Raw genomic sequence first — 23,181 nt, 5'->3', positions numbered from 1 at the left:
CTTAGTGAGATGCGCCTGAGACAAAATCTCCTCTCGCAACTCTTCATCCTGCAGAATCACAAGCCTACCAGACAAACACAGAAAGCCATCTGACTGATAATGAAATCCAGACGAGCTACCTTCGTTAGCTAGACGAGCTAAACGCTGGGTCTTCGAATCAGACATCTGAGCATCTCGGATCCGCGAATACAAGGCTGGCTCAGATAATATCGCAAACATCTGGATACTCTGCATACCTTTCTTATGCTTGAAGGTATAACCTGAAGTACAACAGTCACTGATCGCACTAGACATCGAACAAGTCTGAAGTGCGGATAGTCGCACCTTGCGACTCAAAGCATCAACGGTGAGATTAGTAGCTCCCGGATGGTACTTAATCTCGCAATCATAGTCCTTAAGCAAGTCCATCCAACGTCTCTGCCTCATGTTCAACTCCGCCTGAGTGAACAAATACTTGAGACTCTTATGGTCGGTGAAGATCTCAAATTTCTCGCCATACAGATAATGACGCCAGATCTTCAAAGCGAACACAATGGCTGCTAACTCCAAATCATGGACTGGGTAGTTGTCCTCGTGAAGCTTCAGCTGTCTAGAAGCGTATGCGATCACATGCCCATTCTGAGTCAGGACACAACCTAACCCCTGAAGAGAAGCATCCGTGTAAACTACATACCCTCCAGATCCTGACGGTAATGCCAAAACCGGAGCAGAAGTCAACCGCCGTCAAAGCTCACGGAAATTCTCCTCACACTCGGAGGACCACTCAAAATCCACACCCTTGCGGGTAAGCTGCGTCAATGGTCGAGCTAACTGAGAGAAGTTCAGAATGAAGCGACGATAATACCCTGCTAGACCCAGAAAACTACGGATCTCAGCAACTGTCGTCGGACGCGACCAATTAAGTACCGCTTCAATCTTACTTGGATCAACAGAAATCCCTTCCCTGGATATGATATGGCCAAGAAAGACCACTCTATCCATCCAGAACTCACACTTACTCAGCTTGGCGTACAACTGCTCATCTCGAAGAGTCTGTAGTACCAACCGCAAGTGAGAAACATGCTCTTCCGTATTACGTGAATACACCAAGATGTCGTCAATGAAGACCACGACAAACTTGTCCAAGTACTCCCTGAAGACACGGTTCATCAAATCCATGAATATAGCCGGCGCATTAGTCAAACCAAATGGCATCACTAGGAACTCGTAATGCCCATAGCGAGTACGGAATGCAGTCCTGGCTACGTCCTGATCACGGACTCTCAACTGATGATACCCAGATCTCAAGTCAATCTTGGAGTAAACTGATGTGCCCTGCAGCTGGTCAAAAAAGTCATCAATACAAGGCAACGGATACTTGTTCTTCACAGTGACTCGGTTCAGCTGCCGATAGTCAATGCACAGCCGCATCGACCCATCCTTCTTCTTCACGAAGAGAACAGGAGCTCCCCAAGGAGACACACTAGGACGAATGTACCCCTTGTCCAAAAGATCCTGTAGCTGATTCTTCAACTCACGCATCTCTGACGGAGCCAGACGATACGGTGCTCTAAAAATAGGTGAAGTACCTGACATCAACTCTATGCCAAACTCGACTTCCCTAGCAGGAGGAAAACCAGGTATCTCATCAGGAAATACATCTGGAAATTCATCCACAACAGGAATGCTCTCTATCCCAAAACTCTCAGCGGACAAATCAACTGCATAGATAAGGTAGCCTTCCCCGCCAGTCTCCAGAGCTCGACAGGCTCTCAAAGCTGATACCAAAGGCATCGGGGGTCGCGCTCCCTCACCATAGAAAAACCAGCTCTCGCTCCCCTCTGGATGAAAGCGTACTAATCTCTGATAGCAGTCCACTGAAGCTCGATAGGTAGTCAACATATCTATTCCCAGAATGCAATCAAAGTCGTCCATCGCCAGGACCATGAGATTCGCTAACAGAATGTTCCCTTCGAACTCTAAAGGGCAACCCATCACTAGACGCTTAGCCAAAGCAGATTGGCCCGTCGGGGTAGAAACAGACATCACTACGTCTAGTGCAATGCATGGTAACTTATGCCTCTTAACAAAACGTGCAGAAATGAAGGAGTGAGATGCACCAGTGTCAATAAGTACAAGAGCAGGTATACCATAAAGAAAAATTTTACCTGCGATGACTTTCTCATTCTCCTCCACAGCCTGATCATGTCTCAGGGCAAACACCTGGCCAGAAGCTCGTGGCCTCAAATGAGAACTTCCAGCAGACTGTCCCTGCGACCTCTGCTGTACGGTGGCCTGAGAACCCGATCCTGATCCAGAACCAGAACCGCTTCCCCCAGACAGTGGACAATCTCTCCGGATATGACCAGTCTCTCCACAATGGAAACAAGCTCCAGAAGCTCTACGGCACTTGTCGGATGGATGGTTCTTCCCACAGTGATCACACTTGTCCTTCTTATCGTAACGGACAACACCTCCAGAACCAGAGGAAGAAGAAGATCCAGACTTCTTGAAAGTTTGGGCACGGGGACCCAAAGAACTAGCAGGCCTCGACTGAGGGAAAGACCTATTCCGCCGAATGCTGTCCTCTGCCTGATGACAACGGCTCACCAAACCCTCGTAGGAAATGTCGTCGCCAACCGCCACACGGTCATGGATCTCAGGGTTAAGGCCCTGAAGGAACAGATTATACTTCATCTCTGAGCTATCAGCAATCTTGGGGCAATAGGATAGCAGATCAAAGAACTTCTGCTGATACTCATCGATAGACATGGCTCCCTGTCGCAGACTCAATAGCTCGCCTGCCTTCGACTGACGGAGTGCAGGAGGAAAATACCGCTTTTGGAAAGCTGTGCAGAACTCGGCCCAGGTGGCCATTCCTCTCGCCGCAACAAAAGGTGCAGAAGTAAACCTCCACCACCTGCGCGCATGCCCATCTAGAAGATAGCCAAGGGTCTCCACCTTCTGCTCCTCGGTGCATTGGAAAGTCTGAAAAGTCATCTCCATGTGGTCTAACCAGTTCTCCGCATCCTCCGGAGACTCACCTCCAACTAAGGGCTTAGGACCCATAGCTAAGAATCGACGCACAGTGAAACGTTCGTCGTCATGGTGACGATGACGCCGTTCTCGAAGAGGCTCCCGGTCGGCATCACCCCAACGCCCACCAACACTGCCATGAGAACTCTGGTCGTCACAATTTGACATCTACAAAAATACCTCAAGATGAGACTAAATCCCAAGAATTCTTTTGCATGCTCTGATACCATAAATGTAGTGACCCTAACCCGGATCACCTCCTAAACAGAACTTATGCATGCAATTAACTTAATTAAACAGAAATCAGAATAAAACTGCGGAAACCATAAATAATTTACAACCCCAAGTAAAGGAATCTGTAATTTATCCAATAATATACAACCAAATCGAATAGCTGTATAAACCCAAAACAACAGTAATAAAACCTAAGCGAAGCTCCAGCTGGCCAACCACTGACTAGCCTTTCCTGGATCCACCCTCCTCGTCCAATCGCAAACCTGCCCCATGGAATAGGGTGTCCAAAAAATATAGAGTACGAGACGTGAGCATAAAACGCTCAGTGCGAGAGTATGAGTATACATGCATGCAAAGTTAACTCCCTATAGACTCGAGGTCAAGGATCAGATAACAGAGACAGACCGGGCCCTGGTATGTAGCACGCTGTGCCATCGCTTCAGGAGGTGGCTCCCATACCGAGATAACCATGGATACGCCGGACCCAAATCGATGGAAGTCCATCCACTAACAGGATAGGGTACAACCCTACTAACAGACATCTCGAAAGAGATACAGTAAGATGCAAATAAATGCAGCATAATATCATGTCATATAAATCATGCAGTCACATAATACATGCATACTCAGTCAGGATATCTCGAACATTACTTCCGTACCTCAAAACAGTGCAAGCTCTACCAACTCTAGGTCAACGCCTATAGTCTGCTCTACACTGCCAAATGATACTACTATCATTAAAGTGCTCTAAAAGCCTTAACTAAGCTATTGCATACTCCTAAATATTTATAGGAAGCAAAAGCTATACCTTCGTCCGTCGTTAGCCCTTTGATGTCGATGCCTCCAGAACTTGGGCACAACTCCGCTACGGCTACTGAACGCCTCGTCGACCTCCGGACCAAGCCTAAGAAGACTAGAACAGCTCCAAAAGGACTAGAATGGAAAGGAGAACTCGGAATTGGCAAATGAAAGTGAAGCCTCGGCCTTCTATTTATAGACAACGATCGGAACTTCCGATCCTCGATCGGAACATCCGAACCTCGATCGGAACGTCCGATCCTGCCATCGGAGCTTCCGAAGATCCTGATCTGCCACGTGTCAAAATATCACTTGTTGACTCCGGATAGGGGTGATCGAAGCTTCCGGTCCTGATCGGAGCTTCCGATCGTGCCACACGTCATGCCTGACGTAATACCGATCGGAGCTTCCGATCCTGTTCGGAGCTTCCGATCCTGATCGGAGCTTCCGAACTCACCTTCGGAGCTTCCGAACTCTACCCAAGTAATTATGATTAATTCCTTAATTACTGATTTTGGTTACGGGCTACTACAGCATCAATCTCATTTAATCCGCATACTTAGCCTTAAATTTAGTCTTTTATAGGATTTTAATCCTTTCAAGGCCCGAATGGAATTGAAAATTTTTTTTTCTAGGTGCGCCCAAGATCATAAGTGTAAACTAGAGTCTCATCAAAATTCATAGAGCACAATCAAGATCCACAAACCACCTTTTGCCGTGCAATGGTCAAACAGACAGAAACTTCATTAAATCTTTCGCTACAATTCACTGGTCTAACATTAGTGCTTAAAAATATTCACGGTTCAACCTACAGTTTCTCATGTCAAGTAAAGAGCAAATTTTTTTAAAAAATCCATTTTTTTCAAATAAACATCATCATCATTGGCTATTATGACTCATCCTACTCATAACAATGCAAACAATAACAAAAACAAACTAAATGCACAAACACAAAACATGACAGATGCAACACAAACATAACAAACAATGCAATTTACTAGTCTACCCCCCATACTTATCCAAAGCATTGCCCTCAATGCTTCAGAACAATGAATAGAATGCATAACAAACACACAAATGCAAAGACAAACAAAAACACAATGAGAACAAAAATAACACTCCCCTGGTTTTTGATTCATCCTCTTTCTTCTTGACAGTATCAGCTGGGACAGCAGCAGCAGAATGTGTATATCGGCAGGCTCGACAAACTGGAATGGAAAAGAAGCAAAATAAAATAAAAAATAAAAACAAAAATAAACAAAAATAAACTAAAAAGCAAGGTAAGAATAATGGGTTGCCTCCCAGTCAGCGCTAAATTTATAGTCTATCGCCCGACTATGCAGAAGCAACCATCAAAGAGCGGCTGTCGCCCATAGTAGGAATCATACAACTCTACATATGGGTTTTGATTTCCTTCGCCCTCAAGCTTGGCGTGATATATTCATGGGAAGCTCGTCGGTCTAACAACACTCTTCAAGAACTGATTATTTTGGAAGGAGACTCCGAATATAGGCTGAAGCTAATCGAGGATGTAATATTGTGGTGTTGACGTCAATGGAAAGAATGAATCTTCAAGTGGTGTGCATGTAAAGTCCATTGACGAGTTCAAATCCTCCGCCTTGAATGTTTCTTCCTCCTCCACTGTCACTTTTAGCTCATCTTCACATGAATATTCCTCAAAAAATATTTTCTCTTGCTCTGGCTCAATTACTTCATTCTCTTGGCAGATCTCAAAAATTGGTTCTCTAAGAAGCGCAATATGTTCATCCAAAAGACTCAAAGACTTGATACGGCTTTCTAAGAATTGATTTTTCTCTGTCTGTTGCCGCAAAAGATTCTCCAACTGAGCCACATGATCCTCAAAATACCCTACACGCTCTTTTTGACGCTCCGGTGGTTGGTTCGCAAAATTTGTGGAGTTGAATTCTGGAGGATATTGGTGACTCCAACCCTGCAGTGAAGGATCACAATGCCAATGGTAGTCGAAATCTGCCATATCAATTAACAAGTGCATCGCACTGTTTTCATCTCTACTGAACAAGTGACTGTCATTGGCCAAAGCTCCATAATCTATCCAATGTCTTGTTAGCTCATCCAAACCACCATAAAAAATTTGAACTAGAGTGTAGTTAGAAAAATCATGACATCTAAACCTGTTAGCCAAATCATTGAATCTCCCCCAAGCAGCATAGAAAGGCTTCGAATATTGTTGGCCAAACCTTATGAACACCTGTCGATGATCCATCTCCAAGAACCTCACAAGAAAAAGAGAGAAAAAAATAATTAATAATTAAAAATTAAAAAATAATTCAAGAAAAAAAATGTCTAGTCTCAAGCAAATAATCTATCCTAATATTAACTGAACAGTCCCCGACAACGGAGCCAAAAAATTGACCGGCTAAATCGGTGTGATATAAATCTACTGGCAAGCATACCAGGTCAAGTAATAGTAAAGTGAACTGAGAGTCCAAGTATCGATCTCACAGGGACTGTTGTCAATTCTTAAGAATTAATTATTTTACTTAATCTAGACAAAATAATAAAAAACAATTTTATTTAAATAAAATAAGAAAATAAAATAAAAACTGCTTAAGAAATAAGAATAAAAATAACTGAAGATAAAAATAATTAAAACAAAGACAACCAAGACACACGTAGGTATCGAACAAATCATGTAACATGTAGTCGATTTAGGACTCATTTAATCTTAATTCACGGGAATTCTCCTAATTTGTTCAAAGAACTATTTCTAGAACAATCAAACCTATTCAAATATTGATGAACTAATCTTTCGTAATTCTAATCAAATTTGAATGCATTAAATATTTGTGAAAATTCAGTTTGCACCCAAACCGCACACTGAAACTGACACTGAGAACCATAACATGATGTCTAACACCTGGACCAAAACCAGCCAACTGTAACATTCTATCAACCGTACTGCCACCAATCACTAAGGTCCCAAACAAAAGTTACTGCACACAGATACTACTGCTTCTCTAAAATCTTGCAAATCATGGCCAAAAATCCATCACAGAAGCTCTGGGCATGTTTTTGAGGGTGTGAATCATCCGCTCTGACTGACCATATGTTGATAAGCTGTGATAGGAACTACCACTGATTTTAGTATTGATATAACACTATATCAAAACTAACTATATCCATAATCAGAGATCAAACTTGAAAATTATTGAAATAGGAAATCTAACATCTGATTCCTGCCAAATCTGAGCAGTAGAATTATCCTAGCACTCAACAAAAATTGCTTTATTGTTCCCGCAATTGATTCCTATCAATTGAAATATCTGAGCAATGCTACCTATAACTCTGACAGGTAATACAGAAGTATCTCCTTGCAATGATAAAACTGTCTGTGGAATCTGATTAACTTGGGCGCTACCACCTACCTTGGAAGTACCAAACCTTAACAACTTACCGATGTTGCAACATCTTACAAGGTTCACGTGTTAATGGGTTTAAAAACTCAGGCCCTTTGATGACAAAACATGTCATCTCAACTACTGAAATCGTAAATCTATTAGTACGAAGTCCGGTGTTGTGAAAAACACTCGCAATCGTACGAGTGTCAAGTTTTAATATAGTGATAAAATCAAGTATCATTCCCACAGAGAGTAAAGTGAAAATATTCAGTGCTTGTAATTAAAATAGTCTAAACTTTATCTAGAAAATCAATATCTCAGAATTTTGCAGAAAAATAAAATAATTAAAGAATTTTTGATAGCATGCACACAACTTTCAAATAAAAATCAATCAGAAAAAATGGTCTAGAGGTTTAGATTTCACCTGGTTTCAACAACAACCAATCCTAATTAATTAATATTCATGAATTCCAGTCAATTAATAACCAAGAACAGTTAAGTTTATTATTCCCTCTCCCGAGTGCCGAATAAAATATATCAACTACAATTAAATTCCAATATCCCTATTAAGAATCTACTTGCAGTGATCAATTCAAAAAATGTTCTTTTTAAAATCTCTGTTAAAATCATACACTCTCCCGAGCAATATAAATAATTAACAGTATATTTTCTAATGATCCTATTCAAAATCTCCTCTCCCAAGTGCGAGATTTCAAATAAGTATAACAAATCAATTATTGATCAGGTAATTGAAAAGACAATCAATTCTAGAAAAACAATTAATCTAGAAGAAACTCAATTCAATAAAATCAAAAATTCATGAAAGTGTCTACACCAGGTTCCATCCGACCTCTAGACTCTAAAAAATTAGTTCATAATAAAATTCTGAATAAAACAAAACATGTTCAAAAATCCAGACAAGAATTCAGAATTAAATAAAAAGTAGATAAGAATCATCAACTAGATCTATTCAACATAATCCATCTAGTATAATCTCAATATCGACTGTGTACCACATTTGTTAAGAACTTTCATTTGTCGAGGAATATAGTTTCCATGTTATTCTGGAAACATAAATCTTAATCTATATCTATGACGGAGTCAAACGATAACGGTACTAAGATGGTGTTTGGCAGAGCTTAAAAGCTCTTTCAAACAACTTAAACTCTTTATGTTTTGTATTGAATAAACTAGACTGAAGCATGTTCTACTAGTGGAGTTTGTATGACTCTAGAACTAGTTTGTATTGGATTATGCATGTTGCTTGGATGTGGTTTTGAAGATTTTGAGTTGGGAAAGAGTTGAGCTTTTCTTGTTTTTTTGTTTTGGTGCAGGAGGTGCCCGGTCTGCAGTTTTTAGCAGACCGAGCGCACCCCCTTTTTAGCAAAACAGCAAGGCAATTGTTTTGGCCGCGCCCGAGCAATAGTTTTCTACCGCCCGAGCGTGGCACCCCTTTTTAAAAAAAAATTAGTATTTCTTTTAACCTTGGATCTTGTATGCTTAATTGTTGTTTAATCCGAGATTAGATGTTTAGAATCGAGATCTCACACCACCTGATGATCCCAGTGGAGTTGGTAAACAAGTAAAAGTATAATGCTAGCACGTAGAGTCTCAATGTTGTCTCGGGTCATAAGTACTAATGATGTACAACCATAAACTATGACCTTGCCACTCGATAAATGAGAACAACTTAGAAAGTCTTTTAGGGAGGGTTTTTCAGTGCACTCTACAAGGAGAACATATTTGCATGATTGGACATCACTATGTTCCCAACCAATGAAACGTGGTACTCACATCGCAAATACTAGTTTCAAGCTCGAGCGACCTTTATCCTCTTACTCGGCGGCTGAATCCACTATGAAAGGTTTAGAATATACAATATTCCAAATATGAGTTTCATGATAGTCATCACATGACCATCTCATATTATTTCTACTATTAGTATATTCAAGGGTTTTATCTATGCAACTAGCATGTGTATACAGATAAATATTTGCCAAATTAATTAATTAAAATATTATTAAAATAAATATTGTCATATAAGAGTTATTACAAGGACCCTTTGTCAAAATTTGGAAGAAATTCCTTATCCAAATAGCCTCTTTTGCTGTATCTGATGCATCAATGTATTCGGCCTCAGTGGTGGAATCCATATTGCTGTCTTGCTTTGAACTCTTCCAAGAGACAACAGCACCATTGAGCATGAAAACAAACCCGAAGGGTCATCGAATCATCGATATCGATTTGGAAGCTAGAGTCGGAATAACCTTCTAATTTCAGTTCTCCACCCCCATAGACCAAGAACATATTCTTAGTCCTTCTCAAATACTTGAGGATGTCTTTCACAGCTTTCCAGTGTGGAATACCGGTGTTCGATTGATATTTAATTTCAATACAAAGTGCAAATGCCACGTTAGGACTTGTAGATATCATCCCATACATGATACTACCAATTGAAGATGCGTGTCATCACCATTATATCTGCATCGGTCTTGGGAGACATGGACTTGGATAGGGACAATAAAGACTCAAACCCATCAAATCTCAAAACTTCAATTCTTGAAAATCACAAGAAAATTCATAACAAATCCGAACGACGCTCAAATTCATAACCGAGCATCAGTACTCAACTTTATCAAAATTTCCAGTAAAATAACTCGCAACCGCAAAACCATGGTGGAGGTGGTAGAGATACACGAGTTAACATCCAATTTATCCTGAAAAGAATACATGCACACGATTAAAACACCAACGTAAAGCCCAAAGCAAGCAAAATACAACTCTTAATGTATAGGGAAAAATAGGGAACGCTATTGAGGTTATCGTTTGCGCTTTGTAGTTGCGTGGATTGTGTAGGCTGGGACGCGCGATAGCGCTTGGTGGTAGCATAGAAGAGTTGCTGGTTTGCTCAAGAGGAGCTGCTGATGGGGAGATTTGCTGCTCATGGAGGAGGCGCGATAGCACTTTGATGAGCGGATATGGGAGGAGGTGTAGGGCTGCGCGATTGCGCTATGATGAGCGCTGATGATGATATGCGTTTGCGCAGATGGTTGCGCGGTTGGAGAGGTGGCTGGGAGCGTGATAGCGCTTAGGGCCGCACTGATGGTGTTGCTTGTTAGCGCAAGGTAGAGATCAGGTGGCATGCGCATTTGCGCTTTGGTTAGCGCTGTTCAGTAGTGCGATTGCGCATGTGGGAGCGCTGTTCATGCATCATTGAAACGAAGAGGATGCGCGGGCGCTCGAGAGGAGTGGCGCGGGCGCGCCTCTTGTTCGCAAATTTCTTCAGGTATGGCGCAGGCGCTCAGATTAATGGGGTTGGCGTGCCGCTTGCTCGAATTTGAGTTTCTGTAGCTTGAAAAATTTTGAAAATTAAGAAAAATTAAGCTTCAAAATTTGATAATAAGCCGTTTCACCTGCTATGCTAGCTGCAAGACCAATCACCTGGCAGCAGTTCCGCTCCGAATTTTTGAAGCAGTACTTTCCAGCTGAAGTTAAAATGCAAAAGCTGAGCGATTTTGAGAATCTCACGCAAACACCAGACATGACAGTGGTGGAATATACTTCCAAGTTCAATGAGCTCGGGTCTTACGCCCCAAAAATTATAGGAGATGATGATCTGAAGTTGCACCATTCAAGAAGGGGTTGAACAGCCGAATCCAGTCGGCATTATCAGTTTATCAGCCTGCCAACTTTGCAGACTTGATGGGAGCGACCATCCGAGCTGAATCGGATACCAAGCATTGTGAGAATGACTTCCAAAACAAACGACCACTGCATGGCCAATCTTCTTCACACGAACATGTGTCCAAGAGTTCGAACAATTCTGATGAATCCTTCAAAGAAACTTATTCTGCTCCAAACCATCCACAGATCAAGCTATGCCCCACCTGCCACCTCCGACATGAAGGGGAATGTCGTCGGAACAATACCGCCCTTTTCAACTGTGGAAAAATAGGACACCGAATTGCTCAATGTCCCAAAACCATGAAGGTCAGGACAAGACCAAATACTAGTATTACTACTCCAGGACAACCAAAGTAAAATAAACCCAATGCTCGTGTCTATGCCATTACTCAAGAAGATGCAGGCGGTGCGAACAAGGTCATAGCAGGTACCATTCTAATCAGCAATGTGTCTTTATCTGTTACGTTCGATTTTGGCGCCACACATTTGAAAGAGTGGGTGCCCGGTGAGCCAACTTGTGGCTAAGGGCTTTTATGACTCTATGTATAAACAATCTTTTTTTTAATATAATTTACACTTTTATAATGGCATTTACTTTATCTTTTATCATATTATTATGTTGTGACATACTATAAGATGTTTAGATGAAGACCTTGAATATACTATAATGTATGTAAGATGTGGTAGCACATGGGGATGGCTATCATGAAACACATCTTATAGTCACTGTATATTCTAAACAGTTCCTAGTCGATTGAGCCGTCCGTTAATAAGGATAAGGATCGCTCGAGATTGAGACTAGCATTTGCGATGCCGGGTACCACGTTTTATTGGTATGAAACATAGAGATGTTCAAAGCATGCAAATGGATATTCATATGATGAATGATCGAACTACCCTATCCGGACTTTCCAAGTGGTTATCACTTATCGAGTGGATAAAGTCCGCGGTTTTGGTTGTACACCATTAGTCCTTACTACTTGAAACATCATTGAGACTCTATATGCTAGTACTGTACTTTGACTCGTTTACCGACTCTATTGGGGTCAACAGGTGTCGGGATTGGGTACAGTTATGACACATATAGGAGTCGATGCTTTGTTGTCAAGGATTCACCACATACTTGCGAGTGTGGATATCCTATGCAATCTGAGGAGATATTAGTATGACGAATCTCTGGCCAGAGTACATGATGTGTTTTAGGTTACTTGGTTTCCTAGTAGCACATGCGATGTCACTATTTGATCTTCAAGATGCATTGCATAGTTATCGAATCTCGAACGACTCTTGATTTACCAACGGTTGTTGATTCGATCAGGATATATGGATGAAGGGACCGTACTGTACGCTAACCAAAATCTATTGGTTCTTGAAGGCACTATCAGTGATACCTAGGGAATCATGTGGCGATGTTGCTAGGCGCTCTTACCATGATTCGATGGGCAAGTCGGAAATTGTTGTTCTGAGTCACAAGGAGTTGTGAGCCCACGGCTAGCTGTATCCCTGAACCATTGAGGGTCACACAAGTAATGGATTTTTAATCCCCGTTGAGATAATTAAATTTAAAGAGTTAAATTTAGTGAATAAAGAAGTGAGACTTCTTATTTAAAAGTAGAGGGAGTAAGATTTCCTAAAATGACATAGTGATGGACATTTTTGGAAACCACTGAATTCGGATTCAAAAAATTTATCTTGACTTTAAAAGATGCAGAAATGGTTTCTGTGCACATTGGTGAAATTTGTTTATCAATCTGAGTCACGATGAATTTTATATTAATTTCTGAACATGCGGGCTTTTCTTGTCAGGCTTGAACTTATGACTAATGGGCCCTAAGCTGTTAGCAGCCCACATTATAAATAAGTTATTGCAGTACAGAAATTACACACAACTGGTCACAAAATTTTCGAAAACCCTAGTTTTTCTCTCTAGGTGTGGCCGCCCCCTCTCCTCTCTCTGTTCAAAAAATCCAGCCTGTGAATTTCGAATTTGCAGTCTGGTTTAACGGATCAAATCTGTTAATTTTCTCTTCGTAGAAACTTCTGATAGACTTTCTAGTGCAATCTATCAGAGGGATTAAATTTCCGTTCGTGGACCTGATTGAAGAAACATTCGTTCATCAGTTCCTGGGATATATGCTACAACTTAAATTGTAATTCACCCAAGTATAGGTTGTCTGCAAGTAATATACTCGTGAGTACGAGATCGATCCACGGAGAGGATGTTGTAAGTTTAATTTTAGCAATAATACATTATAGATGAAAATATTATTATAAAACTTCAAATACACAAATTATAAAATTGTCAAGGCTTCAAAGGTTCATTGTTGGTTTATTTAAGATTGCTTAATAAAAATAAATAAAAGAAACTAAAATAAGAATAAACATAAAAGAACAATGAAATATTTAAACAAGTATATCATATAATATAGTTTCCACTATATTAATATCAGATTAAACGATATTTAATACATGGTACCCATAATATATATATAGATGAAAAAATATAAACATAAAAAGAACAATTAAATATTTAAACAAGTATATCATATAATATAGTTCTCACTATATTAATATCAGCCGATATTTAATACATGGTACCCATAATATATATATAGATGCATAAATATAAATTGACATAAAAGTAAATGTTAGATCAAATCACAATATTTCATTTAGAACAACCGGCAGAGCCACGCTATCGTCTAAATAAAATATATGACTTTATGTTAGATGCGATAAAGTAAATGTTAGTTGCGATAAAATAAATGTTATATGCGAGAAAGTAAATGTTAGTTGCGGAAAAGTAAATGTTAGTTGCGATAAAGTAAAAGTTAGATGCGAGAAAGTAAATGTTAGTTCAAATCACAATCTATTATTTAGAACAACCGACAGTGTCACGCTATCGTCTAAATAATATATATGACTTTATTATAAAAAGATACTTATATTTATAGTATATAATTATTGTAATATTTATTGTATCATATTTGACAACAAATCAAGGTAACCACATTCAAGGTACCAAGCATTTGATTTAAATAGATAACAACAAATCTTCCAAAATTATACCTACAAATAAGGATCAATTAGAAAAACAAAATAGAAATAGAAAAAAAGAAGAATATACAAAATATAAACAATCTTACTTGACCAACAAATGAAACCTTTTCACCTTGACATAAAAAGAACATGAAACTCAAGAGTAAGGATAAAATAAATTTCATACTTGAACTTGAGAAATATGCACACTCAAACTTTTATTCTCACACACACAATATTTATTTTACAAATGAGGACTTCTCTACACTCTTGCACACTACAAAGCTTATACAACACATCTATTTATAGGCCAAATGAGAGAAAGAGTCCAAGACTCATTAAATATGGAATAGTAAAGTTGGTGGGTGCTTGTCTCCTTGAATGTCAATACATTGACCCAACTTTAATTGGCATGTTTGATGCCTTAGACTTCCGATTTTGCTTCTGCACAAAACATATAACACGTATCCCTTTGTCTGTAGATATGTTTTGACAACTCATTCACACCTTTTGGATAAAATATGAAATACTTATGATATTTTTACTCCAAGCTGGTCATAGTAAAAGTAAATCTGTCTCCATTTTGATGTTTGATTATTTTGATCATCTTAATGAAGTTTTTGGAATTTCTTGTCTTCTACAAAGTTGAAGATGCCTCTTTTGTGATTCTACAGGTTTTAAGATTACTCCATTATGACCCCTGTAGCTTGAGTAATTTTATTTTTACCAAATCTGCGCAAACCGTAAAATACAACATTTTAGTAAAACATTTAAATATAAACACATAACACTAAAATAATACAACTTCATAATTTTAATTAAACTTAAATTTTAAAACACACTTTTTAACATATAAATAATTACAAATTTTAAGTTTCATCACACCCCCAAACCGACTAATTACTAGTCCCCTTAGTAATAAAATATCATAAAATATCATAAAATCACAAGTTAGATTTTTATTCCTTAATATATATATTCAAATTTGCAAACTTTGAAATTTTAAAAACACACTTGTGAGGAGATCATATGTTTATTTATAAATCTCATTATCAACCAATATATTAATATGTAATTGGATGGGCTATACATATATATTTCACACAATATCAAAATATTAAATATATATAATTTTTTTTACATAAATATTTTCTAAAAACTTTGAGAATAATATAATTAAAAGGATAATAGAAATCATTTTCATAACATGTATATCATCAGGAATATTAATGTAAAAGTCTCAACTCCATATTCTCTCGGGTTAAAGTATTTCATATATAGCTGTTTTTCACTCATGGAGTTGGAAGAAAATTATACACTCTTTGAAAATGGCTAGTAAAGCAGACAATAAAATAACCTAATATTGAAAATAAGATAGGATGATTTACAAAAAATAAACCCATTTTTGTTTTTTTGTTTTTTTTTTTTGCTTGGCTGCAAAATTGTTTTTACATAATCAAATACCTCCAATAAACTTTGAAAATGTAACATTTTTTTTTCAAAGTTTATTTTTTTTTATTTTTTATGAGGTAAATCTATTACATTAATAATTATAGTAGAGATATTAATACTCTACATCTTTACAATCAAACTTCAAACAACTTTGCAGCCAATTTTCATTTTTATTTTTCTTTATTTTTCTTTTTTTTTTCAAAATGGGTTTAATCTAGTAATCAATCATTTCTTAATAATCAATAAAAGCTTATAAGTTGTTTTCTCAATTCTTACCCCTCACTCACAAAATTTATGTGAGTAACTATTGCACTTTTACAAATTAATTCCCTCAATTATACATGTTATTATTCATTCAATCAATATCACTTTAATTATATACTCATAAAAGTTTTAGAAAATATGTTATTTGAAAACACACAATTATATATTATTTATAACTTATATCCCATCAATTATATATTTTCTATTAAATTGATAAAAAGAAGAATAAATAAACATCTATACAAAAAGACTTCATTTTCTTAGTAGTTTGCAATTTAAATATATACGGAATATTAAAATCTAATCTATTGTGATAAGATGATAAATAAAAACTAATGCGTGTCAGGATTTTTTGACTCCTTACTCTGCCATTGAAAAAGAAAAATAAATATTATTATAGAAATATATTTTTTTTAAATTTTAAATTTTTTTTTTTTAGAGATAAACCCTCCCCCAAACCTGAATATGACATTGTTTTTAATTTTTTTTTTAAAGAAAAATAAAGAGTACATGATGAAAGAGATATCACCTGGAATTATTGAAGATGAGGAACAAACACAAACCATTTCATGACATGTTGAATCAATGATCCAGTTTTCTTTTCTTACTGGTTGGTTGAGACCAATTGATCTTTGTTATAGCTGAATCAGGTTGATGAACAAAAGCTTGGAGATCATCAATTAATTGGTCTTCATTCGAAGCAGAGATGAGCATCCTTCGTGAATTTTCTGAAATAAAATTTTGTTCCACGGCTACATCAAGAAAAGTCAACAAACCATCATAATAGTTATTGATATTCAACAAGCCAACAGGTTTATTATGGATATTAAGTTGTGCCCAAGAAACAACATGAAAAATTTCTTCTAAAGTACCAAAACCACCAGGTAAGGCAATAAAAGCATCAGAATTTTCTATCATTTTAGTTATTCTCTCGTACATTGATGAAACTTTCAACTCTTCCCCAACCGTAACACCTGTAATATTTCCTTCAGCTAAAGCTGTAGGAATAATACCCAAAACCTGACTACCTCCAAGATGAGCTGCTGTTGAAATAGATCCCATTAACCCAATATTGCCTCCTCCGTAAACCAAGTGAATTTTTCTCTCTGCTAACTTTTTTCCAAGATTAATTGTTGCATCAACAAATATTTCATTCTTTCCAGTATTAGAACCACAAAAGACACAAATATTTTTCAATTTTTGTGAAGAAGATCCTGTCATGTTTTTTTTTCTTTTCAAAAATATAGAGAGAGTTGAGTGATTTTATAAGAAAAACAAGGAATAAGACAGAAATAGGAATACAGATGTGAACAAAATGATGAAAATAGTAAAAAAAAATTAATATATAATAATAACATGCTTGCGTATAAACAGTGATGTGATTGTGGCTCACAGTGTTCCTTCAATATTTATGAGTCGAGGGTTGGCTTACCATCCAATTTTCTTATAAATTGGCAAATAGGGTCTTTTTTAGTCAGATTCCCAAGACCATCACCATGACGCTGCGCTTGGAATAGTTTCCATAAACGGAGAAGTTGACTTTGTACATCTCCACTAGAATGCGTCTCAAGAGTCAATGAGATATCATCCAATGACTCTTTACTCAGCCCATTCTTAATGAAATCAATTTTATCTTCTCTATTTGTGGAAACATATCCCAAATATCTGCATTGTCTATTACAAGTCCATCTGGCACAATTATGACAAACATCTAACCTTTTAGCCCTTCTTTTCTTCGCATAGGTAATTTTTTCTAGTCCAGACATATTTCGAACAAGTAAGAATTTTGGAACTTCACCACCTAATCGAACCTTGGCTTCAATTATAAGACGAATATCCTCCGGGATTCCTTTTTGCATAAGCATTCTCAATCTTTCACATCTGCCTTCATAAATCATTCTCAGAACTTTTTTAGAAACAGATGGAAAATATTTACCAAGTTTTTTGATAGCTTCATCCATAATATATATTTATATATATATATATATATATATATTCAATTATTTTGGGAAATTGAAATAAAACCGACTGAAAGTAGTCACGGAGTACCGTTATCCGCCACTTAACCGGGAAGTAAACTCAATTCTGCAAAAATAAAATAAAAATATAAGGTACAATTAAGTTGGATCATATAAAGGCATAAACTCTTCATTAAGAACTTCATTTTCTATAAACGGTTTAAGTCTTTGCCCATTAACTTTAAATATATTATTATTTTTAAGATTTTCAACATCAACAGCACCATGAGGATAGACAAATTTAACAATAAATGGTCCAGACCATCGCGATCTAAGTTTTCCTGGAAACAAATGCAAGCAAGAATTATAAAGTAAAACTTTTTGTCCGATTTCAAAAGATTTTCTCATAATATTTTTATCATGAAATGCTTTTGTTTTATCTTTATAAATCTTTGCATTTTCATATGCAACATTTCTTAATTCTTCTAGTTCATTTAATTGTTATTTTCTTGATTTAGATGCATCATCTAAATTAGTATTAAACGCTTTAATTGCCCAATAAGCTTTATGTTCAATTTCAACAGGTAAATGACAATGCTTTCCAAAAACTAATCTATATGGTGACATCCCCAATGATGTTTTAAATGCAGTTCTATATGCCCATAATGCATCACTTAATCTTAAAGACCAATCTTTTCGATTTGGATTGACTGTTTTTTCCAAAATTTGTTTTATTTCTTTATTTGCAAGTTCAACCTGACCATTCGTTTGAGGGTGATATGGAGTAGAAACTTTATGTGTAATACCATATTTTCTTAACAATGAAGAAAATGATTTATTTATAAAATGACTTCCCCCATCACTGATTATAGCTCTAGGTATTCCAAATCGACTAAAAATATTTTCTTTCAAAAATTTTATCACAACTTTATGATCATTAGTTCTACATGCAATTGCTTCAATCCATTTTGAAACATAATCGACAGCCACTAAAATATAAGTGAATCCAAAAGATAATGGAAATGGACCCATAAAATCTATTCCCCAACTGTCAAATATTTCAATAATCATGATTGGATTTAAAGGCATCATGTTTCGTTTTGAAATTGAACCCATTTTCTGATAATTTTTACAAGATTTGCAAAATGAATGTGTATCTTTGAATAAAGAAGGCCAATAAAATCCACATTGAAAGATTTTTGCAGCTGTTTTCTTTGACGAAAAATGACCTCCACATGCCTCAGAATGACAAAATTTAATGACACTACTTACCTCATTGTCGGGTATGCATCGTCGAAAAATTTGATCAGGACAATACTTAAACGAATAAGGATCATCCCAATAAAATTTTTTGACCTCTTTCAAGAATTTATTTTTATCTTGTGAACTCCAATGAGAAGGCATTTTATTTGTCACAAGAAAATTTACAATATTAGCAAACCAAGGCATAGTAGTAGCATAAAATAGTTGATCATCCGGAAAATTTTCATTTATTGGTATTTTATTTTGAGATGATTCAGAAATTATTCTTGATAAATGATCGGCTACTACATTTTATTTTCCTTTTTTATCTTTTATTACAAGATCAAATTCTTGTAACAACAAAATCCATCTTATTAATCTCGGCTTAGCATCTTGTTTATTTGATAAATATTTTATGGCAGAATGATCAGTGTAAACAATAGTAGTAGAACCAATTAAATAGGATCGAAATTTATCTAATGCAAACACTACTGAAAGTAATTCTTTTTCAGTTGTTGAATAATTGATTTGAGCACTATTTAAGGTTCTACTTGCATAATAGATCACATAAGGTTTACCTTCTTTTCTTTGTCCTAACACGGCTCCTACAGCATAATCACTTGCATCACACATTAATTCAAATGGTAAAGACCAATCAGGAGGTTGTAAAATAGGTGATGTAGTTAAAAGATTAATTATCTTTTTAAAAGCAGTTTCACATTCTTGAGTCCATTCAAATTGTGCATCTTTTGTTAAAAGATTTGAAATTGGTTTCGATATTATGCTAAAATTTTTTATAAATCTTCTATAAAATCCCGCATGACCCAAAAATGATCGAATTTCTTTGATCGTGTTTGGTGATGGTAAATTAGCAATAACATCAACCTTAGCTTTATCAAGTTCAATTCCTTTTTCAGATATGACATGCCCTAACACAATTCCGGATTTAACCATGTAGTGACATTTTTCCCAATTTAAAACAAGATTTTTTTTCTTCACATATTTTTAAAATTTCTTCCAAATTTTTAAGACAGTTTTCAAATGAGTTTCCAAAAACAGTTATATCATCCATAAAAACTTCCACAAATTCTTCAATCATGTCACTAAAAATACTTAGTATGCATCTTTGAAAAGTAGCCGGGGCATTACATAAACCAAATGGCATTCTTTTAAAAGCAAAAGTTCCGAACGGACAAGTGAAAGTAGTTTTTTCTTTATCTTCTAATGATATTGGTATTTGATAATACCCCGAATACCCATCAAGAAAACAATAATAAGGATTACCTGCCACTTTCTCTAAAATTTGATCTAAAAATGGTAACGGAAAGTGATCTTTTCTAGTTGCATCATTTAATTTTCTATAATCAATGCACATACGCCAACTAGATGGAATCCTAGCTTGTAATAATTCTCCCTTTTCATTTTTTATAACAGTGATGCCTGATTTTTTTGGTACTACTTGTGTTGGACTTACCCATTTACTATCCGAGATTGGATAAATAATTCCGGCATCTAATAGTTTTAAAACTTCATTTTTAACAACTTCTTTCATGTGTGGATTTAATCTTCTTTGTGGTTGTTGATATGTTTTAGCATTTTCTTCCAAGTGAATTCTATGTGTGCAGATTAAAGGATTTATACCTTTTATATCTTGCAAAGTCCATCCAATTACATTTTTGTGTTTTTTAAGTAGTGTTATTAAATCTTCTTCTTGTTTTGGTAAGAGGGTAGAAGATATTACAATAGGATATGTTTGATTTTCACCAAGAAAAGCATATTTTAGTTCTATTGGCAAGGGTTTTAATTCAAGTTTTGGATGATCATTTTCTTTTACTTCTTCAAGTTCATTAATTTCTTCAAATAACTTTGATTTAAAAACATTTTTTGAATCAAAACTTTCCACTAAACAAACTTCAGATTGTTGATTTAAGTTTTCTTGGTGTATATTTTCTTCCACAATTATTTCTATTGCATTATCATCTTCATCTTCATTAATACTTGGTTGTTTACATAAATTGAACACATTAAGTTCTAAAGTCATATTTCCAAAAGACAATTTCATTATTCCATTTCGACAATTAATTAAAGCATTTGAAGTTGCTAGAAATGGACGTCCCAATATTACTGGAATTTCGTTATGTACTTCTATTGGTTGTGTATCCAAGACAATAAAATCCACAGGATATATGAATTTATCGACTTGAACTAACACATCTTCTACGATACCTCTAGGTATTTTGATTGATCTATCGGCTAGTAAAAGAGTGACAGATGTAGGTTTTAAATCTCCCAACTTAAGCTTTTCATAAACTGAATAAGGAATTAAATTCACACTTGCTCCCAAATCTAACAAAGCTTTTTTAATTTTATTTTTTCCAATAATACATGAAATTGTTGGACAACCGGGATCTTTATATTTCAAGGTAGAATTATTTTGAATAATAGAGCTTACTTGCTCCGTTAAGAATGCTTTCTTCTTTACATGCAATTGTCTTTTCACAGTACATAAATCTTTTAAAAACTTTGCATAAGAAGGCACTTGTTTAATAGCATCTAATAATGGAATATTTATTTTTACTTGTTTAAAAACTTCATAAATATCAGAATCATTTTTTTGTTTTTTATTATTAACTAATGCATGAGGGAAAGGAACATGTTTATTTGACTCACATATTATTTCAGATAATTTATCATCAAATTTCTTAATCTTAGGACTCAAAGTATCATCTTTCTCGAAAGTATCAAGATTTTCATCCTTACTCTTTGAGTTTGACTGATCTTTGTTTTCATCACTATATGGATCATTAACTATTTTACCACTTCTAAGAGTAATAACAGATTTTACTTGATCAAATTTTTCTTGATTTTGATTTTTAGGATTATGTTGTGGTTGAAATGGAAATTTTCCTTTTTCATGAATATTAAGTGCAGATGCAAATTTTGCAAGAGTTTCTTTCAAATCATTCATAGATTGAATGTTTTGAATATTGATAGACTCTTGCTTTTGAATGTATGCATGAATTTCATCTTCAAAATGTTTTCTTGGAGGTGGGATATAAGGAGCATAACCTTGATGACTTTGGTTATTGTGAAAAGGTTGTTGTGAAGGTTGTGCATTATTATCGTTCCTCCAACTAAAATTAGGATGATTTCTCCAACCAGGATTATATGTTTGTGAAAAAGGATCTAATGTTGGTTTTTTAAAATTGTTAACATAATTGGCTTGTTCATGGAGACATTCTTTAAATGAAGGCAAAGTAGGACAATTTTTTGTAAGATGATCATGTGTGTCACATATATGACAAACAATTTCTTGAACATTTTTTAATTGATCACTCTTTTTCATTTCTAATGACTCGATTTTTCTTGCTAAAGATGCAAGTTTAGCTTGAACATCTACATCATCTTTAAGATGATAAATACCACCCCCATTTGTTGAATTATTGGTTTTACTTGGTGGTTCAATTGAGCCTATATTATCCCAATTTTGAGCATTTTCTGCTAATGACTCCAAATATTCTATAGATTCATTTGGGTTTTTATCTTCAAAAGTTCCATTACACATGAATTCTATCATTTGCCTATCTTTAGGTATTAAACCTTCATAAAAGTGAGAAACTATCCTCCATATTTCAAAACCATGATGTGGGCATGTATTAAGTAACTCTTTATATCTATCCCAACATTGATAAAATGTTTCCCCTTGTTTTTGAGAAAAAGTTGTAATTTGTCTTTTAAAAGAGTTTGTTCTATGGGAAGGAAAAAACTTTTTTAGAAATTGTTGTTGCATTTCTTCCCATGATCTTATTGAACTTGATCTCAAATTTTGCAACCATGTTTTAGCTTTATCTTTTAAGGAAAAAGGGAAAAGCTTTAATCGAACAGTATCCATGCTACAATTTTGAACATTATAAGTGTTGCAAACCTCCTCAAATTCTCTTAAATGCAATATGGATTTTCAGAATCTAAGCCATGAAAATTTGGTAAAAGTTGAATGACTTGTGGCTTAAAATTGAAATTAGATGCATCAGGAGGAAAAACTAAACAAGATGGTGTACTAGTTCTTATTGGATTCATATGGTGCCTAAGTGTTCTTGGTTGTTCATGTTCTTGAT

The 23,181-nt window shown here is 35.8% G+C and overlaps 1 non-coding gene across 1 annotated transcript; it reads left to right on the top strand.

Annotated features, from left to right (window-relative positions):
- Nucleotides 1–22,701: 22,701 nt before the first annotated feature.
- On the top strand, nucleotides 22,702–22,812 carry LOC140870036 (small nucleolar RNA R71). The gene has a single exon (XR_012147020.1). It is a non-coding gene; the product is annotated as a small nucleolar RNA R71 (small nucleolar RNA).
- Nucleotides 22,813–23,181: the final 369 nt, after the last annotated feature.

Source organism: Henckelia pumila, chromosome 4 (assembly GCF_033568475.1).
Source record: "Henckelia pumila isolate YLH828 chromosome 4, ASM3356847v2, whole genome shotgun sequence".
NCBI classification, from domain to species: Eukaryota; Viridiplantae; Streptophyta; class Magnoliopsida; order Lamiales; family Gesneriaceae; genus Henckelia; species Henckelia pumila.
Note: the sequence above shows the minus strand (reverse complement) of the source record. Positions and strands in the feature narration are given on the sequence as shown.